Consider the following 27,184-nt stretch of genomic DNA (forward strand, 5'->3'; position numbering starts at 1 on the left):
AGTCAGGAGGATCACTTGAGCCCAGAAGTTTGAAACCAGCCTGGGCAACATAGTGAGACCCAGTCTCTACAAAAAATAATTAGCCAGGCATGGTGGCATGCATGTAATCCCAGGTAGGTATTCAGGAGGCTGAGGTGGGAGGAAGGCTTGAGCTTGGAAGGTCAAGGCTGTAGTGAGGTATGATCACACCACTGCTCTCTAGCCTGGGTGACAGAGCAAGACTCTATCAAAAAAAAAAAAAAAAAAAAAAAAAGCAGAGTGGTTTACAAGAGAAACTGTAACCAGCCAATTTCCCATCACTATGGGATTAATTAAATAAACGCTGGTTTATCCAAACAAATCATGGCTTACAACAAGGTCAGCAAACTGGCCACTGGGCCAAATCCAGCAGCTTGTTTTCTTATCTCATCCTCCAGAGTAGCTGGAACTACAGGCACGCACCACCACGCACGGCTAATTTTTGTATTTTTGGCAGAGATGGGGTTTTGCCACGTTGGCCAGGCTGGTCTCGAACTTCTGACCTCAAGTGATCCGCCCACCTCAGCCTCCCAAAGTGCTGGAATTACAGGCGTGAGCCACTGCACCAGTTCAAAAATGTATCACTTTTATAACCAGAGTAAACAATAAATATCATTTTATTATGGTCTTGGGCCTTCTAGGAAGCAAATGTTGAGGTTGACACTTTTGTTGAACAGGCCTGAGGTGGCCTTTTCTGACAACACCGGAAGTCATGGGCCTGTTATACCAACACTCCTACATGCACCAGTTTACAATGGGTTTGGGGCGTGGCGGCAGACACCCCATGGGAGATCTCACCACAAGCTCAGAGAGGGTCTCCCTGTTAAGAATCTTCTCTCTTCCTTAAGTTGGCCCAGGCACCGGGAGGGTGAATCTGATTTCTGGACTCGGCCCCATAGCTGAGGGAGTGGGGAATTGCTCTAGGGGGCTCACCTTGGGGGATAAAATGAGAAATTGCATGCGGGGTGCTTGACAGTGATGTGCTAGGCCTTTTGTGCACTTAACCTCACTGTGCTTACAAAGAGATGAGGTTACCCCCACCTCAAAATCCCAGGATCACTGTCTTTCTAACCCTCCTGGGTGCCACTATTGCTCCATTTCAGGGGTGGGTTAGCTGAGGCTCAGGGTAGTTCAGTGACTCCTCCAGGTCACGAAGCCGGCAGGGGCTGGAACCGGGATTTGAACTAGGGACTGCCTGACTCCCCAGCTCCATGGACTCCACTACACGGGTTGCCCCCTGTCAGCAAAACTTTTTTGGGCTTGTCCATTAATAGTTCAGGCTCTGCTGAACAACCAACACACATTCACATGTCCGTATCATGCCCCTTCTCAGATGAGAACCTGAAGGCCAGAGCCCTCAAGTGACGTGGCCAGTGAAGAGGGCGCACACCCAGCAGTGCTCAGATTTCAGAGGTGACAAGGTCTGTTCTTCCACCCTGTTCCTCTAGACACCCCTGTCATGTCAGGGGGCCGAGGAGCCCTTTCAGAAAGCGTAAGCCAAGAGGGCTGCTTGGAGGAGGCATCAGATAAGTCTGAGGGCAAACCTGCCTCTCAGGCTTTTCTATAAAATGAGCTCCCAAGTGCAAATACATCAGCAAGACTCAAAAAGAGGAACATTGGCAACCTCTGTTTATTGCCTATAACAGCCCATCCCAGGCAGGGCCCCTTGCACAAGACTCTTTATCTGGAAGCAGAACTCACATTCCAGCCTCCCGGCAGCAGGAGCCTCATTTCCCAGCTGCCTTTGACTACTCATTAACCAGGAGGAAGGCCTGGGGGAAGGGGAAGGGGCTGGACCCAGAGGCCGTTGCCAGCCTGGGGAAGTGGGCTAGAGTCAGCTCAATAAGGTTCAAATCCTCCCTAGCTGTGTGGCCTTGGGAACAATCAATTCATCCCTCCAAGCCTCAGTTTTCTGATCTGTACAATAGAGATGACATCAGCGCCCGCTTCACAGGGCTTCTGAGGAGGCCGTGAATGAGTCTGTGATGTGTTTAGCAGTGCCTGATGTGCCGTAAGCGCTCAATAAATTTGCCATATTTTTTCAAAAAGAGTAAGAGCACACCCACTTCTTTGGGTTGACAGAGGATACGTGAGTTAATACAGTAAACCTCTTGGCAGCATATGAGCCTGCTGAGTCCCGGAAGTGGCAGCAATTATTATTATTGACGTCTATAATTATTATGATGACGAGTGTGGAGGCTGACATGGAGTAGGTCACCTCCATGCCTGCCCAGCGGCTGGCTGGGTACACACCCCCGCCCGATGTCACAGCACAAAGAATATGTCTCCATGGAGTGGGACCGCTTGTGACCAAGCATCCTATGCCAGCAGGACTTGATGAAAAGGAAGGACTTGGTCCAGCCGCTAGCAGCAGCAGGCTGAGGAGCTCTGGGCTACAAACAAACGCTTGTCTAGTCCGGGCTTCACAGGGGACCCCACTCCAACCAATCTAAACCCTGGACCAGTGGGAGCTTAACCTTCCCCCTTAGAAATTTCTGCCCAGGAAGCCAGGGTTTTCTAATTCCAAAGCAGAGTCCACAGTGGGTCTTGACATCAATGTAAGGGGTCAAGGCCATCTTTTTTACTAAACGAGACAGAGCAGACCAGAGCACAGCAGATGGTGAGTACGAGGATTATCTGAGAAACTTCAGTTTCAGGGCTTGAGTTTCACATGCGTGTTTGTGTACATGCGCACACAGGCCACATCCCATTGTAAAATGTATTTAATGAATGCTGAGGATTAAATAAGACTTTGAAAGCCCCTAGAGTAGGCAATGTCTTAAATCAGTGAAGAAGACATCCCTTAAACCCTTTTTAAAAACATAATGACGATCCTGAACTAAAAGAAAAATAAAGCTGCTGTAAACACTGCAATGTCATTAAGATCCACAGATAACAGAATCACGTCAATGTTAAATCAGTGTCCTGGGGTAGATAACTGTGCTAGGGTTATATAAGAGAATGGCCTTGCTCTTTTTTTTTTTTTTTTGATACGGAGGCTTGCTCTTTCACCCAGAGCTGCAGTGCAGTGGCACGATCACAGCTCACTGCAAGCTCCGCTTCCCGGGTTCACGCCATTCTCCTGCCTCAGCCTCCTGAGTAGATTGGACTACAGGCACCCGCCACCACATCCGGCTAATTTTTTGTTTTTAGTAGAGACGGGGTTTCACCGTGTTAGCCAGGATGGTCTCGATCTCCTGACCTTGTGATCCATCCACCTCGGCCTCCCAAAGTGCTGGGATTACAGGCATGAGCCACCACGCCCGGCCTGGCCTAGCTCTTATGAAAGACCTGAAGGATTGAGGTGAAGGGGCATCATGCCTGCAATTTACTCCCCAATGATTCAGCAAAAATGGAAGAATGTTCACGTGACTATTTTTATTTCACATATTAGTGAGAAAGAGATGAAGCGAATGTGGCAAATGTTACCCATGGGAAAATCTCAATGAAGGGCATAATGCGAGGCCACTGTAATACTCTTGCAACTTTAGCAAAGGTTTTCCATTTTACTTATTTGTTTACTTATAATTTTATTTATATTATTTTTAATTTTTGCTGAGATGGGGCTCATTATGTTGCCCAGGCTGGTCTCAAGCTCCTGGCCTCAAGCGATCCTCCTGCCTTGGCCTCCCAAAGTGCAGGGATTACAGGCGTGAGCCATTGTGCCCTGGGCAACATCGTGAAACCCTGTTACTACAAAAAAATACAAAAATAGGCTGGGCATGGTGGCACGCGCCTGTAGTGCCAGCTACTAGGGAGGCTGAGGTGGGAGGATCACCTGAACCTGGGGAGATCGAGGCTGCAGTGAGCCCTGATGATGCCACTGCACCCCAGCCTAGGCGACAGAGTGTGACCCTGTCTCAAAACAACAACAAACCTTTAACAGAGACAGAGCCAAGCTCAGACCCCCAATCTTCAGAATCAACTCAGTGAGGGCCTCCTCCCCATGGCAGACTTGCCCCAGGCTACTCTGCAGCAGAGCCAGGACAGGGCCCAGGCTGGGTCTCCGAAACCAGTGCTTGGCCCATTTGCAGGGTTAGGGTTAGACTGGCTGGGGACTAAGCAGGCACAGAGTGGCCAACCCAGGCCAGGGGATCTGCCACCTGGAGGTGAGGTGTGGACAATGTCTGTGGGCCTCAGGGGTCCTGTCTTGTCCTCCTAGAGCCTGGGGGAGACACGGAGCTCCTGAGCCCCCCACCTTGGGTCACTGCACAATGTGTGAGACACCCATCTCACCTGGAGGTCCAAGGTCACTTACCTTTGGGAGCTCCTCAGAAGGGCTGTGGTTCTGGTTCTGGATCTATTGCAAAGAGAGGAAGCAAAGACAGAAAAAAGAGATCTGGTCAGTGGCAGACTGTGCACAGGGCCCCCGATTTTTCACCCACTTGTAACCACCAGATGTGTGTGCTGGGGAGGGGCTGACCAACCCCCATGAAAGGCCAGGACACTGAGGCTTACACACGCAGACTCACACATGCCAACACAAGCTCACATGCAGACATACGCTCAGACACACGTGTAATCATATGCAGGCTCCCAGCCCCAACACTTGCCTGTGTCAGCCACACACACGTTCACAGTCACACACAGACCCACATGAGACACACACTCACACAGGCACTCCCACTCACTCACACATGCCCCTCTTCTGGATGCAGGGTACCCGAAACTCAGCAGCAAGAACCAGCGTGTTGTCCTTGGTCAGAGGGGGACAAGGTTTCAGCTGCAAATGGGTGAACTGTTCCACAGCCCTAGCCACAGAAAGCCCACACTCCTGAGCGCCCCGCCAGCTCAGTCACGTGGCCTGACTATTCCCAAGGGGCGCAGGGACACACCAGGGCCAGAGTGAGGGGCCTCGGAGAAGATCCTTAGGGGATGTGGTATTCACCAACCAGTTCGGGGGCAAGAATTACTGTGCCCAGGAAATCTGCTGAGCTTTGCTGAGCCAAGCAGTCCCAGACATGACTAACCCGGAAGACTTTTTTTTTTTTTTTGGTTCTGTTGTTTTTTCAGTAGAAGCTCAGTTTGGGAAATAGGCAATTGGGGGCAGATCACCTCCTCCTACCAGCAAAGCTCCTTGCCCTGAGGCTGGAAGGCTCTCTAGGATTCCTGGAATCTAAGTGTACAAAGTCAGGAAATGATTTCTTCTCAACTGAGATATTTTCAATGAATTGTTGAACTGGGATTAGCAGAGATGGGCAGGGGGTGTCTCTGGGGGAGAGGGTGTGGGAGGGTGGGTCTGGGAGGGCAGACAGAGGAATCCAGGACCCCTTTCCTTGCTGTAGCTGCAGCCCTGCCCTGGCAGCCTCCTTCCCAGACCCAGAGGCACACTTGCCAGTGTCAGTAAATGCCAGTCCCAGCAGCCTACAGAGCTCCCTCTCCCCCGAATTAGATGACCTCATTGCTTCATTAGGGCCCCCACATTCAACAGGCTCACACTGGCACCCACTGGGTCCGAGGCACTATGGGGTAGGAACAGTCGGTCAACAACTTATGGGGCACTTCATGTGCCAGACACTACACTGGGCACATGAAGCTCAGCAGTAGATGACAGAGCCAAGGTCCCTGAGCTCATGAAGCCTGGAACCACGGGCTAGAGGCTGGGCACATGACAGCCCACCAAGGCGTCATTCTGGGCTCTGTGAAGGCTGGGGTGGATTAGTGATGTCTGCTGTGGGTTTGGGTGATGGAAGTAGCAACGTAAACCTTGCTATCCTAGACCATACACAAGGAAGTGGGATAAAGTGAAAGATGAAGGCAGCCTGTTTAAAGCACAAAGTGAAGAGAATCAGAGGAAGGAGAGTATAATTCTGCCTGGGGCAAAACCTTACCAATTACAAGAGGCCAGCCCATCTCAGAGAGGAGGATAAGAATGGCACTAAAGGCCAGGTGTGCTCATGCCTGCAATCCCAGCACTCTTGGAGGCTGAGGCAGAAGCATCATAAGCCCAAGAGTTCAAGACCAGCCTGGACAACACAGGGAGACCTGTCTCTACAAAAAAAAAATTTAAAAATTAGCTGGGTATGGTGGCACATGCCTGTAGTCCCACCTACTTGGGAGGCTGAGGTGGGAGGACTGCTTGAGCCCAGAAGTTTGAGGCTGCAGCGAGCAGTGATCATACCACTGCAGTCCAGATGGGGTGACAGAGTGAGACCCTGTCTCCTGAAAAAAAAAAAAAAAGACTAGCACTAAAGTCCATCTATCTAGCCTGCTGGCACCTATGCCCTTCTGGGGACAGCCTAAACCTGTTCCAGCAGGAGACCCGCACAGGCCTACATTGGAGCAGGGGGCGGCACTACACTGGTGAGCAGCTAGGGCATCCATGGAGAATGAAGCAGGCATAGAGAGACACAGAGCCAGGAAACGGAGAGAAAGAAACTGAGTCCCGATGACATCTTTCAGCACCTGGATTCAGCCCCAGGCTGAAGTATGGCCCCAGGCTTTTAAGTTAAAAGAGTCACTAAATACTCTTTTTTATTTTTAATGTCAGTTTGGGCTGGGTGTGATGACTCATGCCTGGGAGACAGAGAAAGACTCGTCTCAAAATAAATAAATTAAATTAAACTAAAGTCTGTTTGAACTGATTTCTGCCATTTGCAATATAAAAATCCAGACCTATACCCTGCCTTGAACTTGCTATGTAATTTTATGCATGTCTCTGACATACTCCTCCCATCATAAAAAAGAGGAAGGATGCGGATGACAGAACACCTGAGGTTCCCGCAGCCCTGGAACTCTAGTTATCACAGGCAAGGGTTAGGCCTGACCCTTCCCCCCAGCCCCACCCCTGGCCCCAGGCACACAGCCAGAGAGGTCATCAGCCCTTCTCAAAGTTAAACACAAAGCAGAATTGCCTGGAGGGCTCTTGAAAACCCAGATTGCAGAGCCCCACACCCAAGGTCTAAATGAGCAGGTCTGGGGTGGGGCCTGAGGTTCTGCATTCTGCAGGCTCCCACGTGATGCCCATACTGCTGGGCCAGGGACAGCATTTTGAGGACTCCGACTCACTACGTGTTCTACTTTCCCAGTTTGCTGAGGACAGGTGCTCAGTGCAAAAATAAAGCCCCAGCCAGCAGGAGACCACGACCTCTCTGTCCTCAAAGCAGACCGCGATTACGGAGAATGCCCGCATGGCTGCAGGGATGAGCCAGCCTTTAAACAACAGAAGCAGCAGGTCCCAGCTCCTGTGGTCCCACTGCTGCCCCTTCCAGCCAGCCGTGTTCCCTGGAATGTATCTAAATAATAGGGGAGGCTGTCAGAGGCTAAGGAGCCTCCTTGGGCTCTAGCAGGCTCCAGGCTGGTCTTCCAGGTGCCCAGAGCATCCCCGATGGCTCCCCTACTCCCAGGCAGCATGCCAGCCCTAAATCCCGCTGTGGGCCTTGTCCGGACACAGTGACCCAGGCCGCCCTGCTGTCAGCAGCCTGGCTAGCCCTGGGCTCTCCCCTGATTTACATCCGACTTGGCTGCCTTGAAAAGCCTCCTGTGGCTTTTGGAGCGAGGACACTGTTCAGTAGTAAAAGGCTTCCCCAACAGCATCCTTTCCAAGGTGGCGCTGGCCCAGTGTGAATGCCGGCAGGCTCCCAGCTGTGTGACCTTGGGCAAATTATCTGCCCTCAGCAGGGCCTCGGGTCTTCATGTGCAAAATGGGAATAATAGTGTGTTTGGTGAGGATTAAGGAGAGGATGTTCACGAAGCACAGGGTCTGGCTTTTAATGCACAGGAGGCACACAACAGCGCTGTTAATCTCCTTGATTCAGAGTGGTCCCCAGACTAGCACCATCCACAGTGCCTCTCGAGAGTTGGTTAGAAATTCAGGGCCCCAGGCCCCACTTAGGCCTGCTGTCTCACTGTTGTCACCCAGGCTGGAGTGCAGTGGCACGATCTCAGCTCAGTGCAACATCTGTCTACCAGGTTCATCCTCCCGAGTAGCTGGGACTACAGGTGTGTGCCATCACACTCGGCAAATTTTTGCCTTTTTTGTAGAGATGGGATTTTGCCATGTTGCCCAGGCTGGTCTCGAACTCCTGAACTCAAGCAATCCACCCGCCTCAGTCTCCCAAAATACTGGGATTACAGGGGTAAGCCACCACACCTGGACGAGCTTTTGCTTTTCTTTTTTTAAAAGTCTGTTCCAATCGATATTCCTCTACCAGTGGTAGAAGAAGAATCCACATTATTGTTCCTTGAGGCAACGTTCTTTACTAAAAGCCTGTTGCTACAGCTCTGCTCAGAGTAACTCTGGAACTCCTGTCCCCAAATCGGGACACCTCCTTTCAGAGGCAGGGCTGGGACATCTTGAAAAGCCGCCAAGAGGATGACTGCATCCTTAAAGGAGTCCCTTAAAGGAGCACCCCATGTGGTGACATGCGCTTCCACAATGGATAGAATGGTTTTTCCTCTCTTTATTCAGAAGGTATTTCCCTTAAACACAAAACCTATCTGGGCCACCCCTTACAGGACCAGAGAGGAGAAAGGACTCACTTAGGTCACATAGCAAGTCAGAGGACAGGGGCATTCTAAGTCTGGTGTTGCAGTGCCTGGTGTAGGGCCTTTGATTTTAAAAGGGCATTAGCCATGCAGGTGTAATTTTTTGTTTGACATCCATAGCCCTGCCAGACAGACAGCTCCATAAGGGTACAGTTTGGTCTGTCTTATTCACCAGCCACATCCCCAGGGCCTAGGACAGGACCTGGAACAACTAAATATTTGTTGGATGGATGGATTGATGGATAGTGATGGTTGAATATAATTTCCAAGCCTGGAGCCACCCAGATGTTCAAACCATATGTTCCCATTTCAGAGTAGAAGGAATCAGGCTCTCTTGATTTGTATGTTGAGCAACCACTGTGTGCCACACCCCTAGAATGGATGCTGGAGCATCCATCCCTCCCCTTGATGTGTCCCCAGTCAGGTGCATAGGTATAAGGTAAGACCATAAAGGTCTGAGCTCAGGTCAGAGGAAAGGACCACAGGGCTCAGAGCAGGGCAAGCTGAAATCCACTTTAACTCACATCATCTTTTTTGAGTGCTTACTATGTGCCAGGTACTGTTAAGAGGCTCAAAGAATGCCTCCTAGAGCAGGCAGCTCCAAGCTGGCCCCTTAAGAGTGGGAATAAGGAGTGATGGGAGGAAGGGCCTTGTGAGCTGAGAGGCCAGCATAGGCAGGGCTGAGAGAGCTGGACGCTTGGTCTAGCTAGGAGCAGAAACCAGCCAGACTACAAACGAGGAAAGAAGTTGTGGTAGGTGAGCGTGAACACTGGCCAAGAGCCAGATTGTGAAGGGCCTCCAATGCCAGGCTAAGGAGGTTGGACTTGATTTCACAAAGCATTAGGGAGCCACCACTGAAGGCTTTTGAGCAACAGAGTGACATGCAGAGAGCTGGTCCCCAGATGGTACAGAGAGGTATCCAGGAGGCATAGAGGCTTGTGAGGAGACTGTTGTCTTGGGCTGGTGTGATGTCCACCTGCAGAGGAGACACCAGGTGTCATCTCTGAAGGAATGAATGTCCTTGAAATCATGACCTGAGTCTTCCCTCTTGGTGCTGACTAGCCTTGGGGCAAGACAGCAGGTCCCTTAAGACCTCCCCCTTCCGGCACCCTTCACCCAGTAAGCATGACTCTGCTGAAATTGCTGGCCAACCACACTCCTCCACCTCCAACCAAGCAACTGGCAGCCTTGGGTTAAGGACTTTCCACTGGAACATGGCAGTGAGTCACTTGGCATTTATGTGCAAAGAAAGTCCTGGAAAGGAAGGGCCTCTCAGGGCCTCCCAGCATGAGGAGAGACCATGCAGAGGAGTGGTCCTGAGCCTCTGGGTCGGGAAGGACCCAACATGAGCAGAACCCCGAGGGCTCAGCCCTCTGCCTTCTAGCCCAGGCCTGCTCAGATACCTACTGAGGGAGGAAGCTTCCATTGCCAGCCCAACCCTTCTCCTGGCGACCACCAGCCATCTCCCTACCTTCCACGTTCTATTCCATGCAGTGGCCAGAGCTGCTCACCATGCTCCTTTCTGAGCTTTCTAGGAACTCCATCCTGGGTTCTGGGGGTGTCTCCTGAGCAGCCAAACCATAAGGAGTCTTTGCAATTGATACAGCTTTGCCCTCCCACCCGCTTTCCCATGACTTGTGACAAATCCAGGATCTGAGAGTCATGAACAAATATCATCGAAGGTTTGAGGCAGTGGCATTAACCCTTTCCTTAAATCCCTCCCTGTCAAGGGGGATTTCACATAAGCAATGTATGAAGGGTGCAGCTGGGAGCGGGGAGCACAGGGAGCCACATCTGTGAACAATGGTTCTTTTTTCTTTTTTTTATTTTTTGAGACGGAGTCTCACTCTGTCACCCAGGATGGAAGGTAGTAGTGAGATCTTGGCTCACTGCAACCTCCGCCTCCCAGGTTCAAGTGATTCTCCTGCCTCAGCCTCCCAAGCAGCTGGGATTACAGGCGCCCACCACTGCATCTGACTAATTTTTGTATTTTTAGTAGAGATGGGGTTTCACCATGTTGGCCAGGTTGGTCTTGAACTCCTGACCTCGTGATCCGCCTGCCTCGGCCTCCCAAAATGCTGGGATTACAGGTGTGAGCCAGTGTGCCTGGCCAACAATGGCTCTTTTGATGGCTTTATCTTCCTGTGTTGATAAGTGCCTCCCTGGGACCTCAGTGTCCTCATCCATAAAGTGGGTGGGCAGGGAAGGTTAACTGGATGATCACACAACCCCAAAGTCCCCACTCTCCACACCCTGGGGCTGCTCTCCCTCAGACCTGAAGCGGCATTCCCAGACTGGATCCTTGGCCTGCCTTGGCATAAACTATCTTAGATTGTTCATTAACCTCCTCCTGATACAGATCTCCCCTCCCTCCTTGAGCACAGGGGCTGTTTATTCCTCCCTGCCCTCTTGGCCCTGGCCCTGTGCCTGGCACACAGTAGGCACTCATGAAAGTTTGCTGTGCGGCCAGCGGGACGAGGGTGGGCTGAGGCATCAGGTGGACTCTGGGTCCAGCGCTCCTTCCACCCTTTCCTAGCTGAGTGTGGGCTGGGGCCATCCACTTTTCTGATGAACTCATCTCTGAGACAGGAAGCGGGATAAAGCACCATGGATGCTCAATAAATATGGGTTCCTTCCCTTCTCAGAATGCTGAATCGGCTCAGCTGGCACCTCAGCACCCTCTGGGGCAAGTCCTGCATGGGGGTATTTCATTTACTGAGCTGGCAGCACTGGAGGTGATCAGACAGGACACCCGAAGTCAGTGGCTCCCAAATGCAGGCTGGCTGTTTGGAATGGCCTGGCAGATCCGTGTGTTCTGACATGCAGTCCACATGGCCTGCTATTGGAATAGACCAACTGGAAGAAGCAAGAACAGTACCATGCCATTTTTGTTAAAAACAAAACAAAACTGGCCAGGTGCAGTGGCTCACGCCTGTAATCCCAGCACTTTGGGAAGCTGAGGTGGGCAGATCATGGGATCAGGAGATCGAGACCATACTGGCTAACAGGGTGAAACCCTGTCTCTACTAAAAATACAAAAACAATTAGCTGGGCGTGGTGGCGGGTGCCTGTAAGCCCCAGCTACTCAGGAGGCCGAGGCAGGAGAATGGCGTGAACCCGGGAGGCGGAGCTTGCAGTGAGCCGAGATCGTACCACCACACTCCAGCCTGGGTGACAGAGCAAGACTCCGTCTTAGAAAAAAGAAAAAAAAAAAAAAAACTACAGCTAGCTTCTTCTTTTTTTTTTTTTTTTTGTGAGACGGAGTCTCGCTCAGTCGCCCAGGCTGGAGTGCAGTGGCCGGATCTCAGCTCACTGCAAGCTCCGCCTCCCGGGTTTCCGCCATTCTCCTGCCTCAGCCTCCCGAGTAGCTGGGACTACAGGCGCCTGCCACCTCGCCCAGCTAGTTTTTTGTATTTTTTAGTAGAGACGGGGTTTCACCGTGTTAGGCAGGATGGTCTCAATCTCCTGACCTCGTGATCCACCCGTCTCGGCCTCCCAAAGTGCTGGGATTATAGGCTTGAGCCACCGCGCCCGGCCTACAGCTAGCTTCTAAACAGATCCCAAATAATGCCTGGATCAAATAGGAAATCAAAACTCAACTGAAAACTGATCCAGTAAGTAACAAAAAGGAGTCTATGTCCACATGGACACCTGGATATAGTTTAAGCTGTATGCAGAGGGAAATGTATAACCTTATATTAAGAAAGAGATATGATATACTGTCCAGCATTTTGGAAGGCCGAGGCAGGCAGATCACTTGAGGTCGGGAGTTAGAGACCAGCCTGGCCAACATGGTGAAACCCTGCCTCTACTAAAAATACAAAAATTAGCCAGGCATAGTGGCACGTGCCAGTAGTCCCAGCTACTCAGGAGGCTGAGGCAGGAGAATCGCTTGAACCTGGGAGGCGGAGGTTGCAGTCAGCCGAGGTCAAGCCACTGCACTCCAGCCTGGGTGACAGAGCAAGACTCCATCTCAGAAAAAAAAAAAAGAGATATGATAGACTGTTAATCAGGCAGGTGGACAGACTGAAGATCAGATTGTACTTTTTTTTAATGATCTGAAAGGATCACTTTTTAGTTTATGCAGTTTTGTATTGCTTGAGGTATATTACTTTTATAATTAAAAGTGAATGATTTACCAGTTTTTCAAAAAGTTAACATATCTACTACCTTATAACCCAGCAGCTCTAGTCCTAGAGAAAGGAAAATACATGTCCATAAAAAGACTCGTACAGAAATATGCATATAGAAGCTTTATTAGTAATAGCCACTCCCCAACTGGAAACAGCGTCCATCAACAGCATGGATGAACGCATTGTGGAACATCCATACAATGGGAGATGACTCAGCAATAAAAAAACAAAAATCAACTCCTGATATACTCAATAGCACAGATGGATCCCAGCAACGTCAGGCAGAAAAAAACGGACACAAGAGTACACACTAAATAAGTTCATTTACATAAGGATTTAGACTGGCAAAACTAATTTATGGTGACAGAAATCAGAAAGTGGGCCTGGTATAGTGGTGCATGCTTGTGATCCCAGCATGGGATTCTGGGAGGCCCGCAAGGGTGGATCGTTTAAGCCTAGGAGTTTGACACCAGCCTGGCAACACAGCAAAACCCTCTCTCTACAAGAAATATAAAAGAAACTAGCCAGGTGTGGTGGCGTGCGCCTGTAGTCCCAACTACTCGGGACGTGAGGTGGGAGGATCATCTGAGCCTGGAGAGGTCGAGGCTGCAGTAGAGATCACGCCACTGCACTCTAGCTTGGGAAACAGAATAAGACTCTGTCTCAAAAAGAAAAAGAAAAAGGAGAAAGTGGCTGTCTTGTGAGGTGAGGAGCACAAGACAACTTTCTGAGGTGCTGGAAATGTTCTATATCTTGATTTGGGTGGTGGTTACACAGGTGTATACATTTGTCAAAACTCATCAAACCGTAACAGAATCTTTGCATATTACTGCATGTAAATCATAACTCAATTTAAAAATATTTTTAAAAAATCATCTGAGGTGGATCACTTGAGCCCAGGAGTTCAAGACCAGCCCAGGCAACATGGTGAAACCTCATCTGTACAAAAAATACAAAAATTCGCCTGGAGTGGTGGGGCAGGCCTGTAGTCCTAGCTACTTGGGAGGCTGAAGTGGGAGGATCACATGAGCCCAGGAGATCAAGGCTGCAGTGAACCTGATGGCACCACTGTACTCCAGCCTGGGCAACAAAGTGAGACCCTGTCAAAAAAACAAACAAACAAACAAACAAACACATACACACACAAGAAAAACTTTAAAAATACAGATTCCCAGGCTCCACCCGCCTGGAAGTTCTGATTCAGTATGTCCAGGCTGGGCCTGGGAGTCTGGCTGAATATGTGTGTTTGTTTTTAAGTATCCCAGGCAATTCTGATACCTGACTACACTTAGGGCAGCCCACCTGCCTCCCCTATCATTCCCTGCCCACTCTTTTGTTTTAGGTGGTTTATTATTTGTATGTTGGTTTTTCCAAGAGAAAGTTGGTTGGCCATACCACGCTGGAGCTTTAGAAACAGAACAGCAATTCCTCACTCTCTCTGCTTTCCCTCTCGTAACCCCTAACTCCCACCCTTGGCATCAGCCTCTGCCCAGGTTTCCAAATGAAGGCTCTGACCAGGTAAGACAGGAAAGGAAACTCTGCAGACCCGTTCAGGACTGCATAACTCACCTAGAGACACTAGGGCTGTGTGCTCCGGGAGGTCAAAATTAATGGCCTGTGTACCAGTTAAATAGCATGTCCAGGCCTTCACCCCCATGTTTACAGAAGGAGTTCAGGGTAAGACTCATTGGTACAGAAAATGCTTAGTGGCTCAGTGACTCTCGGTCTCCTGGACCCCAGCTCCGTTCCTTACTCACCATCAGGGGTCTCCTGGGCTCCAGGCTTGACTGGCTTCTCCCCGACTATCCCTAAACCCAGTGTGACTCCTGCTGCCCTCGGGAGAAAGCCCAAGCCCACTTACACAACATTCGAGGCCCTCCAGCTGGGCACGGTGGCTCACACCTATAATCAACACTTTGGGAGGCTGAGGCGAGAAGATTGCCTGAGCCCAGGAGTTTGAGACCAGGCTGGGCAACATAGTAAGACCCTGTCTCTATTTTTATATGTGAAAAAATAAAACACCCCCCTACCATCTGGCTCCTATTCCTTTCTCCAGCTAGGACCCGGGAAACCTGTTCTACAAACATGCTTGGCTATTTCACGCCACTGTGCCCTTGTAGCTGCTCTGCCCCCTGTTGAGAATGCCAGCCCATCCTGTTTCTCCACCCACAGATAATGGCAACTCCGATACCGTGTCCTCTAGGAAGCAAAAGTGCCTCCTGCCTACTACCCTACCCTCACTGGCACACTCAGCAGCTCCTTGGGTCTTCTTCACTGTACCCCATGGATGGTAATGGCCATTGCAGCTACCACATGCTTCTACCTCTGGGACAGAAGCTCCTAGAAAGCCAACACTCTACCCTGAACCCAGTGCTGGCCCAGAGCTGACCTTAACCAAGGTCTATTAACCAACTAAACGAAGCACTTAAAAAAGTGCTCTCGTTCTCACTGGAAGGCTTCCTTAGGCATTTCCCGATCCACAGCTTCTGCCCAGAACCCATAAATTCAAACGAACACTCTGGCCAAGTTGGCAAGCACAGGAAAGTGAGATGCAGCCCCAAAGAATCTGACTCTTGCTCATGACCTCCTGCAGAAGTAGGGGATCAGCATGTACCTGCTAGGGTGGCCCTGGGATTCCAGGCCAACCCCAATTCCAGGCAGATCCCCTCTGGCTGCAGCTGAGCTGCATTCTGGGGAGCCCTTATAATTTACTTCTCAGCTCTTTTCTATATACGGGAATGTGTTCAATGACTCACAAGTGTCTTATCATTCAGGACCTTTGGAAAGACTTTCAGAGAAGTACAGCTCCCAAATCCTTTGACAAACTGACAGGCGGACAAGTTCAGGTTAGAAAGCACAGTCCCCAGAGCCTGGATTGCCTTGTGGAGGGCTGACCCCTGCAGCAGAATGGGTAGCAGGGCTGGGGGGAAGGCACAAAGAAGGAAGAATGAGTAACTAGGGACAGAGGCAAGGTGCAAATGGGTCCCATAGGCTCACTCTCCTGCCCTGAGGACTGGGGCACCTTTGTTCCTCATTTTCCCCAGGCCCCGGTTCAATTTCAACTCCCCAGGATATCAGTGACCAAAGCCCCATGGGGCCAAAACTCACAGCTGAGCTAGGGAAAGCATTTTGAAACTTAATTTTGTCCAATCAAGGCAAAGTCCCTTTGGTGCCTCTCAGTTTGTCCATCTGTAAAATGGGTACTGCTCACCAGGCCTCCAGACTCTGAAAAGCAGATGTGGCCCAATCACCACAGGTTGAGGTGACGGGAATGAGGTAGGAGAGGATGATTGCAGCTGAGCCATGGGTTAGTACAAGGGTGTCCCCGAAGGACAAAGCCTCCAGAATGCACCTTGGCCCTTGCCATACACCACAGTGACCCGGGACCTCGTGATGCCCTCTAATCAGCAGCTCTACAGCCGAGCCCAGCTTTACAGCTTACCACAAGCTTATTCAACCTCATCTCCCTCAATCCCCTCAAGGACGTCGTGAGGCCAGCACTGGTGTCCTTGCTGCCCAGGCAGCCAAGCCGAGGCTCAAAGAAACGAAGGGAATCAACCAAGGTCACCCGCCCATTAAAACAAAGCACAGGACTTCAATCAATTCCCTGGGGACAAGCTCCTACCTCTGGTCCCTGGTTTACTCTATAACCAGTCTGCCCCACCCATTTTACAGGTAAGGAAACTGAGGCTGAAAAAGGGTTGCCCAAGGTCAACTGGGGGCTGAGCCAGGCCTAACACCTCCCACCATTCCACCAGTCCCACCCTGTTGGGGGTTCTTAGCCGTGCTAGGCCCCCTTCAGATCCTCTCCAACACCATCTTGATGAAATTCCTCCCCCACTCCACCTCCTCATGCCCACCCCACACTCCCTGGGTGACTCCCTGGTCGAGAGGGAGGCAGGTGGTTGCTAAGCACTCACCCGCTCTCTCTCTCATAAAAATAAACTCCTTCTGGTTAGGAGACTCTGGACAAGATCCCCTCCCTTCTAGCCAACAAAAAATTAAAAAGAAATTTTAAAAAGATCTCCTCAGTGACATTTACTTGAACGTCAGCTGTGCCAAAGCGGGGGCCAATTTATTGAAGTCCAAATGGAGCCATGCGCCAGCAAACCTCAGCCCGAAGACCCTCCATTCAAGTGTCTGGGCAATTAAGGAGCTGATTTATTTCCCCAGGCAGGGAACAGGGGCCCAGGCTGCCTCCCAAGCTTTTGGGGCTGGTCCTGGGGATGCCGGGATCTGGCAGAGGCTCGACAGTGACCAAAATAGCCAGGCCGGTGGCCCTGCCCGGCACACACCTCTCTGCCTGGGAGAGCTGCCCACAGGTCTCCTCTCCAGTCCAGGCTGAAGTCCAGGCTGAAGCTTTGGGGCTGTAGGAGGAGGTCCCTGGAATTCTCTCTGTGTGGCTTCCCTAGTGGGAGGGGGACGAGAATCTCCTACTCAAAAGAGGAACCCACAGAAGGAAGAGAAATAGTCTGGAGGAGGAAGTGTCCTGCTGGCCCTGCCGGCTGTCCACTACCCCTTGGCTGCCCCTCCGGGCCTTGGTCCCACCACTTGGACTGCTGGACGCCGGCGCTGCCACCTGCACACCACCTATGGAGTGCATGCACCTATGAAGCCATGCTGCTCTATCACCTCTCCCACTCAGCGCCGGCCCGGGAAAACCAGCTCTGGCCATTTGACCCTCTAGGCACCGGGGACGCCCTCTTGGGTACAGTCGAGGACACATAAGTGCCCACAACCAGAGACCTGGAGACACAACCACACTCAGGGACACGCACGTGCACCCGGCCAGGGCCTGGAAGACGCAGCCCCCCACACACACATTCATGCAGACACAAACAGGGACACACAAGAGCACACATCCAAAGACAGAGCACTCAGGTATCACACACACACACACACAGGCACACACACACAGCCCAGCACACAGAGAATAGCAGACATGCCCCGGAACACACATGTGCACGCTGCTGAGGACACGGTGAAACAGCCACCCTCAGAAACATAGACACGGGGATACGGAGGCACATGTAGGCATTCTGACCGAGAAAGACACACAGACATACCACACACAAACACACACACACACACACACACACACACACACCCTACACACACCCCTGCCGCCCGCACCAGGAGCCGGAGCCCTTTCGCCTGGGAAACAATAACCGCCCCGCCAGCGGGACTGAGCAGGCGACCCTCGGTCCCTTCCGCGGTGGTGAAAGGGGCGCCGGATGGGCGCACGCGGAGGGGAGGAGGCCGGGACTGCGGCGACGCGGGGATGGGGAGGGGCTGCAGACGGCGGGCAGCGCCGGATGCGCGCCCGACTCCCGGTCCCTCGGGTACCTGGGGTGGCTGCGGCGCCGTCCGCGCTCTGCTCGGCTGCGCCGGGTTCCGCCGGCCAGGGGCTGCCTGCCCGCTCGCTCTCTGACCCGAGGGGTGAACGCTCCGCACTCCCTCTCGGCGCAGCTCGGCCTCTGGGCTTGCGGTCCTCGGGGCTCGGCGTTGGCGGCGGCGCGAAGGAAGCGGTAATTTATAAGCGGCTTCTTCCTGACCTCGCGTGTCTGTTGTCTGAGCAGGCAGCTCTCAGCATCACCCATCCTGCTGGGTGGAAAAATACCAGCTCGGCCGGGCCGGGGGCGGGGCCGGGGCGGGGCCTGGGCGTCTAGCCCCGCCCCAAGTGCGGACACACGCGCTCACACACACACATGCACACACACACGCATACACGCACGCGCGCATGGGCTCGGACACACAAAGAACCCGGGCTCGCCGAGCGCGCGCGCACACCCTCAGGCTGCGCGGCGAACGTTCGTTGCCAGGTGCGGCAGTCCGCCCTGGGCGCCTCCTGCCTGCGAAAGAAGAGCAGGACAGACCCGACCCGACCCACCTAGTCCCCTCCTTCACAGCAGCCTCCAAACTCCACCGCTCGCCTCTCCTCCAGGCTCCTAGGATGAGGCCCAGGGCTCCTGGAGCAGCCAGGTGCAGACCAGACCGGGCTTGCACTCCACTGCGTTCCCCTGGGCGATCGTCCACGTTCTGGGAGACTCGGTATACCCCTCCCAATAGTCGGCACGGTCACCGAGCTCTCGCCAGGGGCGGGAGGGTGGCCTGAGCTTGTGGTGTGAAGCCAGGTACAGAGCTCCAGAATCCTGGCCTTGCCATGGCTGTGTGACTCTGGGCAAGTGACTCACAATTTCTGTGCCTCAGTGTCCTCATCTATAAAATGGAAAGGAAAAATAGTAGCACTTGTCTCCTCTGGCAGTTAGGAAGATCCAAGGTTAACAGCATAGAGACCTCGGAACACACCCGGCATCTAGGAAGTGCCAAGCCAGTGTCAGCTAATGTGACTATTTTTAAATGGAGATGGGGAGTGTGCCATTATTCTTGTCCTTATTTGAATGAACGGGCCCTCAGGGACCATTTTTCACAGCCCTGCCCTGGCAGCATGAGAGGGAAACACTGTGAGAATCCCCAACCCCAGCTTTCCCCTGTTCCCCCTCTCTCCCTCTGCACCTGGGAGGCAGGGAGGAGAGAGCCCATCCTTCCACCATTTACACTGAGAATAAAAGAAGAAATACCGGCCAGGCGCGGTGGCTCACGCTTCTAATCCCAGCACTTTGGGAGGCCGAGAGGGCAGATCACCTGAGGTCAGGAGTTCGAGACCAGCCTGGCCAACATGGCGAAACCCCATCTCTACTAAAAGTACAAAAATTAGCCGGGTGTGGTGCCGGGCCCCTATAATCCCAGCTACTCAGGAGGCTGAGGCAGGAGAATCACTTGAACCCGGGAGGCGGAGGTTGCAGTGAGCCGAGATCACACCACTGCACTCCAACCTGGGCGACAAGGGTGAGTCTCAAAAAAAAAAAAAAAAAGAAGAAGAAGAAGAAATACCACACAGGTCTGACCAAGAGCCATCCCACTCGGGCCAAGATCCCTGCCTGGAAGGGCTCTGCAGCTGCTCTCCCTGTACAGCCCCAGGATGCTAAGGAGCATCCTGAAGTGACACTGTCTCTCCCTGGAGGCCCCTGCCGTCGGACTCCAACTTGACCTTCCGGTGGGTGCCCCTCATACTGGCTCCAGCCAAGCCAGACGAGGACCACTGGGCATATGCCCTTCTTTGTCTTCCTGTGGCGCCCTCCCCACCCTTCTCTGCTGGCCCCAGGTGGCCCCTTCCTCCAGGAAGCACCTGGGGACCAGCAGTGCCTCTAGGGTCCCAGTGGCCCACGTGACATCTGCTTCTGGCCACCTGAACACTCTCCTTTGAGTTCAGGATCACCGTACCCTTTTATAGGTGAGAAAACAAAAGCTGAGGAAGAGAAGTGACTGGGTCTCCCATATCCCTCTGCTTCAGATGTGAGGTTCCCTCATGAGCTGCAGGAACAGACATCAAGCAAAAACTCCTCAGACGCCCTGTGCTTGTGTGGCCGCACAGGGCACAAAGGCTGAAGCAAAGGGGCAGGTCCTGGCATGGGGAGGGGACTCTGGGGTTGAGGTTTGAACCAAAAGGAGGCTTTGACTAAGCCACGAGCAGTGAAGTCAGCAGGAGAGGAAGCAAGTTCTAGCAGAGGTGCCTGCCATGCAAAGGCCTGAGAGCAAGGTTGTTGGTGGCAGGGCTGAGCTTGAGGGTCTGAGAGAGTGAGCAAGGGCAGTGGCTGTGGGAGGAGGGAAGAGTTGTGTTCAGAGCTGCAGTTTGGAAAGTCCCATGGGATCCTTTGACCTCCAGGTAGGCCAGCAGAGCCTCATGCAGGTAGTGCCAGCCCAGGACACATGAGTGAACCATCTGTCCAGTTACCAGCTCCAGGAGAGATGGGATCTGTTCCTTTTGCCTCCATCGACTCCTGGAGTCTATCATAGGCCTGGCACGCAGTACGTGCTCAATAAGTGTTTGCTGCATTTATTTTAACATACTTTTCTTTTTTTTTTTCTTTGAGACGGAGTTTCGCTCTTGTTGCTCAGGCTGGAGTCCAATGGCGCAATCTCAGCTCACTGTAACCTCCACTTCCTGGGTTCAAGCGATTCTCCTGCCTCAGCCTTCCAAGTAGCTGGCATTACAGTCATGCCCCACCACGCCTGGCTAATTTTGTATTTTTAGTAGAGACGGGGTTTCTCCATGTTGGTCAGGCTGGTCTCAAACTCCCAACCTCAGGTGATCCGCCCGCCTCTGCCTCCCAAAGTGCTGAGATTACAGGCCACCATGCCTGGCTTTAACTTACTTTTCTTTGGCACCTAATTATGTACCCTGCACAGTTAAATGCATTTTAATAAGTTAACCCTTTTCATCCTGACAACACCCCTATGAGATTGGTACAATTATTTCTTCCGTTTTATAGAAGGTAAAACCGAGCCACAGAGAAGTTAAGTAACTTCCTCAATGTCACTCAGCTGGCAGATGGTAGAGCTGGAATTCAAACCGAGGCCACCTGGCTCCAGAGGTTACAATCTTGAATGAGGGGATTCTGGGTGGGCAATTGCCAGACAAAAAACCTAGCCCCAAAGAGAGAGAGGAGGAGGAGGAGGCAAGAAGATCCCCAACCTCAGCCCCAGGGAGAGGTGACAGATGAGGTGGAAAAGAGATGGTCAGACCAGAGCAGGGACCAGGAGGAGCCAGTGCCAAAGCTAGAGGCATGCACAGGGTGGAGAGAGCTCAGTGTGGGAGGCCACAGACCCTAGCTCCACCTCAGCTCTGTGGCTTCCCAGCTGCGTGGCATGGGCCTGCAGGCCTGCTCTCTGAGCCTCAGTTTCCTCATTGTAATATGAGATAAAATACACCCTGCCTCATTGAGCCATTCTGAGGAGATTGGAGGTCTCAAACTGAGGGCTTTAAACCGAATCCAGTTCCCAGATGTGCTTCTTTGGCCATCACTGAGCTTTCATGTGTTTGGAGTTAATTTTTATGAATAAAAATGTGGAAGATTTCACATTTAAAAAATCTAGCCAGTCTGGGCAACAAAGTAAAATTTCATCTCTAAGAAAAAATTTTAAGACATCAGCCGGGTATGGTAGTGCGTGACTGTGGTCCCAGCTACTCAGGAGGCTGAGGCAGGAGGATCACTTGAGTCTAGGAGGTCAAGGCTGCAGTAAGCTATGATTACACTACTGCACTCCAGCCTAGGCGAGAGAGCAAGACCCTGTCTCCAAACAACAAAATAACAACAACAACAAAACCTGAATGCCTGGTTTATCTTGAAATATGGCAGAATGGGGCCCCCCAGGCCCATTACCCACCTGTCTACAATGTCCTGGAGCTGAGGGGCATTAGCCACCCTCTCCCATGGGGACATGGGCTCCCTAGGGGGCCACAGCTCCCTCCTAGCTAGTTTGCTCCTTTCTGTCACCTACCGGCTCTTGCAGGGAGCTGAATTTGAGATCCATGATGCACTTTGTGCACCCTGCCCCCTGGAAGATAACTGAGTACCAAGGGAAATGAAAAGCTTTGGCAACAAGGAGGGAGCTTCAGGGAAAGCCAGGCAGAGGTTCCCCTCAGAACCATAGACTAGGCTGAAATTCCACTGGGACTAATTCTTCTCATTTCAAGAATGAAAATTGATTGCTGGACAGAGCTCCTGGAGGGCCAATTTTCAGGCTGTAGTCTACAGCTGTCCACTTAGAGGCAGTGAATGAGATTTTTCAAAGCCTACTTTATGATTACTTACTTTAGCAGCTCTCAATAGTAAAATAAAATTGATCCAGGACTTTGATCAAAACTTCTCGTCCCTTGCTAGGGAAGAGTTTGTCTCATCTATCAGGCCACCAACAAGAGTTGTTGCAATGCTGTGGGAGCTGCAGCCCATCCTGGGCCACAGGGCCAGCTCAGGGATCCTGCTGGAGATTGAGGATTGTCTGGTCGGCGTCTTACACCTCTCAGAACATCATCCCTGGGAGCAGCCCTGAAGAGACCAAGGGTCAGTGGCAGGGCTGCTGAGTGGCTGCCTCCCTGACCTGGCCAGCATCTCCTGGGCACACTGCAGTGTGTCCATTTCCCTGGGTGTGTAGGTGGCTGCAGAGCCTTATCAGAGCATCTGGGCCTTCAGGGATCTGCTTCCTGCCCACCACCCTCCTCTTGCCCGCATGCAAATCTCAGTTCCATCCCTCATGGGCTGTGTGACCTAGAGTGAATAATGTGACCTCTCTGTGCCTCAGTTTCTTGATTTGTACAGCCTGTTAATCATAACCCCTCCGCTGCAGATTGTTGTGTGGAGTGAGTGGACATGATTGATGTGAAGCATCTAGCCAGGTCCCTGGCACACAGTCTAGCACTCTGGAAAGCAGGACTCCCACCTACCCCTGCCACCTGTATGCTCCAGGCTTTCTTGCCTCCAGGACTTCACCCTTGCTGCTCCCTCCTGCCAAGCACTTTACCTATTGCCCTCTTGCATCCTGGGTCTCTGCCAAACTTGGAGCCTCAGAAAGAGAACACCCAGGAGGCAGGGATGCCAAGCAGTCCCAGCATGGGGCCTGGAGCACAGTGGACCCCAGGAAACCCTTGCAGGATGTGGTCTGTGGGTGTCAAGTGCCTGGGCTCACTTCCTCTTCTCCCTTGGTGGGCACAGCAAAATTGCCCCAGAGGTGGACAGACAAGGAAGTTGTCAGTGTTGGAGACAGCCCTGCAGGGAACTAGGGACCCACAGCACATTTAGTCATTCACTAGCACTGCAGACAGATGCTCTCCAGCTTCACAGCCACCCCAGGCCGGGCCATGTTCTCTCCCTTCTGGCTGACTGCAGGGGACATCTTCCTCCCTGGCTTCCTCTCCTCCCCGACAGCCCATCTCCACTCCTGGGACTCTCTATGGCGTATAGCCATTGCAGCAAACAATTTGGTAGTTTCTTTTCTTTTACTTTTATCTTTTTTTTTTCCTGAGACAAAGTCTCTAAAAAATGCTGTTGCCCAAGCTGGCCTTGAACTCCTGGGCTCCAGTGATCCTCCCACCTCAGCCTCCTAAGTAACCGGGGTTATAGGCACACCACCACGCCCAGCTACTCTGGCAGTTTCCGATAAGGTTACAAATTTCTTATAAGATTAAACACAACACTGTGAGCCAGCAATTGCACACCCAGGTAATTGACCAGAGAGAAATGAAAATGTTTGTTCACCCAAAGACTTGTGAATGGCAGTGGTATTCATACAGTCCAAAATGGAAACAGCCCTGGTTGTATCTGTCAATAGAAGAATGGAAAAACAGATGGAAGGACTGTAACTCACAGGTGAAAAGGAACAGGCTATGAGAGGCTCCAAACTGAGGGGGCAGAGGGGTGTGTCTCCAAAACACAGTGAGCCCAGTGAGAGGAGCCAGAGCCACGGACCAGATGCCCTGCAGTGGGTCCCTTTACATGGACTTCAAAGTCAGGCAGAGTGAATGAGCATCATGGGAATAGGAGCAGTGGTTGCCTCCAGAGGTGAGGAGGGATGGGGTGAGGTGGAGTGGGGTGGGGTGGGGGGTGGGGTGAGGTGGAATGGGGTGGGGTGGGAGATGGGGTGGGGTGGGGGTGAGGTGAGGTGGAGTGGGATGGGGGTGGGGTGGAGTAGGGTGGGGGTGGGGTGAGGTGGAGTGGGGTGGGGTGGGCGGGGTGGGGTGAGGTGGAGTGGGGTGGGGGGGAGATGGGTTGGGGGGTGGAGTGGGATGGGGGTGGGGTGAGGTGGAGTGGGGTGGGGTGGGGGATGGGTTGGGGGAGGAGTGAGGTGGAGTGGGATGGAGTGGGGTGGGGGGTGAGGCGAGGTGGAGTGGGGTGGGGCGTGAGGTGAGGTGGGGTGGGATGGGGTGTGAGGTGAGTTGGGGTGAGGTGGGGTGAGGTGGGGTGAGGTGGGGTGGAGTGGGGCGTGAGGTGAGATGGGGTGGGATGGGGTGTGAGGTGAGGTGGGGTGAGGTGGGGTGAGGTGGGGTGGGGCTTGAGGTGAGGTGGGGTGTGGTGGGGTAGGAGGTGAGGTGGGGTGGGGTGCGGTGGCATGGGGTGAGGGGGTGGCATGGGTTGGGGGTGGGGCGCAGTGGGGTGAGGGGGTTGGGGTGATGTGGGGTGGTGTGGGGGGGTGGTGTATGAGAGAACCTGAGGGATAGGAAGGGGCTCCACCCTCACCTGGGGCGGGCCACACCAGTATGTGCTGTCACATTTCACTGTAGGAAGTGTAGACCTCAGTAAAAATCCCAAGGAAAACCCCCAGACTTCCAGACCCACTCAGGCTTCCTTCCTACTTTGAACCACCCCGTGGCCCCCACCACACTGCCACTAAGCCACACTCCTGGCAGCCACTGAGATAACTCCTGCTCGAACTTCCGCCACTCTCCTCTGCCTCCCTCACCCCCAGCCTCTCTGGCCTCCTGGCTTTCCCTCCAACTCCAGGCTCCCCTCTTTCTGCCTCAGGGCCTTTGCCCCTGTCTTGTTCCCTGCCCCAGGCACTTCCCCTCAGCCCTTCCCAGGGCTGGGTCCTCCTCCCTAGGCCTCAGCTCCAGTGTCTCATCCCCAGAGACCTTCCCAGACCATTTCTCAGATAGCCCCAGCTGCCTCCTCCCTCCCCTGCACCAGCCCTAAGCCATCACCTCATTTTATTCTCATTCTAACTTGGATAACGGGTGAGTGGACCTTGATCATTTACATATTGACTTGTTTCTGTCTGTTTTCACACTAGACTGCCCACCTCATGTGTCCCCAGGGCCTACAGCAGTGCCCAGCCCCATGGCAGAAGTCCAACAAATTCTGCTGAATGAATGGAGCTGGAGCTGCCTACAATTTCCCCCCACGCTCCCACCCCCGTTCCACAGACTGCAAAGCTAACAATTTGTGTAGCTATGGAGAAAGGGGCTGGTCTTTAAGACTATGCATTCGGCTCTACCCCCAAGAGCCCCCTTCCCTCCGCATCTCCTCTGCAGAGACCTAATTCCAAGCCCTGAGTGGATCCTTAGTGGCTCTGTAACCCAGAGGGACCTCCATCTTCTTCTGCCTCGGTCTCCCCATCAATGGCATGAGGTTAGCCAAGGTGACCTTCCAGTCCCGCTTCAACTGAAAAGTGCATATACTCACGGCGGGATGTTGTTAACATACGAATTTGACTCAGTAGGTCTGAGGTGGGGTTGGAGATTCTGAATTTCTTTCTTTCTTATTTATTTATTATTTATTATTTCTCCTTCTCCTTCTCCTTCTCCTTCTGATGGAGTTTCGCTCTTGTTGCTCAGGCTGGAGTATAATGGTGCGATCTCTGCTCACTGCAACCTCTGCCTCCTGGGTTCAAGTGATTCTCCTGCCTCAGCCTCCCAAGTAGCTGGGATTACAGGCATGTGCCACCATGCCCGGCTAATTTTGTATTTTTAGTAGAGAAGAGGTTTCTCCATGTTGGTCAGGCTGGTCTCAAACTACCGACCTCAGATGATCTGCCTGCCTCGGCCTCCCAAAGTGCTGGGATTACAGGGGTGAGCCACCTGTCCGGCCTTCTGTTTATTTTATTTATTTATTTATTTATTTATTTATTTATTTATTTATTTATTTTTGAGACAGGATCTCACTCTGTCACCCAGGCTGGAGTGCAGTGACATGATCACAGCTCACTGCAGCCTCCACCTTCTAGGGTCAAGCCATTCTCTCACCTCAGCATCCCAAGTAGCTGGGACTATAGCCATGAGCCACCATGCCCAGCTAATTTTTGTATTTTTTATAGAGACTAGGGTTTAGCCATATTGCGCAGGCTGGTTTCAAACTCCTGAGCTCAAGCAGTCCACCTGTCTCGGCCTCCCAAAGTGCTGGGATTACAGGTGTGAGCCATCACGCTCCGCAGTTTTATTTTGTTTATTTATTTATTTATTTGTTTGAGACAGTCTCACCTTGTTGCTCAGGCTGGAGTGCAGTGGTGTGATCTCGGCTCATTGCAACCTCCGCCTCCCGGGTTCAAACGATTCTCCTGCCTCAGCCTCCCGAGTGGTTGGGATTATAGGCACCTGCCACTACACACAACTAATTTTTGTATGTTTAGTAGAGATGGGGTTTCACCATGTTGGCCAGGCTGGTCTCGATCTCCTGACCTCGTGATCTGCCCGCCTCAGCCTCCCAAAGTGCTCGGATTACAGGTGTGAGTCGCTGCACCCGGCCAAGCCAAAAGCCTCCAGCACCTGTTATTCCCAGGCAGTCTCCCACCTACGTACTAACCAGACCCAAACCTGCTTAGCTTCTGAGATCAGATGAGATTGGGCACGTTCAGGGTGGTATGGCCATAGACTGCTTTTAAAAATAGATATGAGGTGTCTCTATGTTGCCCAGGTTGATCTCAAACTTCTGGGCTCAAGCAATCCTCCAGCCTTAGCCTCCCCAAATGCTGGTATTACACGTGTGAGCTACTGTGCCAAGATTCTGAATCTCTAACAAGTTCCTGGGAGACATCCCAGGCTGTGGGTCCACAAGCCACAAAAGGAGTCCTGAGAATGCAGGGGAGAGGCTCACAAAGTCTGGCCCCCAGACTAGCAGCTTCACCTGGGAACTTAGAAAAACAAAGCCCCAGCCCAGCCCAGACCTCATGAATCAGAAACTCTGTGTTGGGGCACGGTCCTGTCTAACAAGCACTTC

General features: G+C 52.4%; 1 protein-coding gene and 1 pseudogene across 1 annotated transcript in view; both read right to left on the bottom strand.

Annotated features, from left to right (window-relative positions):
• SLC6A6 (solute carrier family 6 member 6) overlaps positions 1 to 18,237 on the bottom strand; it is an 86,988-nt gene extending 68,751 nt beyond the window's left edge. The window contains exons 1-2 of the mRNA XM_007985324.3: positions 17,985 to 18,237; positions 4,277 to 4,318 (exon numbers count right to left, since the gene is read on the bottom strand). The gene's annotated coding sequence lies outside the window, so the exon portion shown is untranslated. The remainder of the gene's footprint in view (positions 1 to 4,276; positions 4,319 to 17,984) is intronic.
• Positions 18,238 to 26,721: 8,484 nt separating this feature from the next.
• LOC119626114 (5S ribosomal RNA) lies at positions 26,722 to 26,840 on the bottom strand (annotated as a pseudogene).
• Positions 26,841 to 27,184: the final 344 nt, after the last annotated feature.

This window comes from Chlorocebus sabaeus, chromosome 22 (assembly GCF_047675955.1).
Source record: "Chlorocebus sabaeus isolate Y175 chromosome 22, mChlSab1.0.hap1, whole genome shotgun sequence".
NCBI lineage: Eukaryota > Metazoa > Chordata > Mammalia > Primates > Cercopithecidae > Chlorocebus > Chlorocebus sabaeus.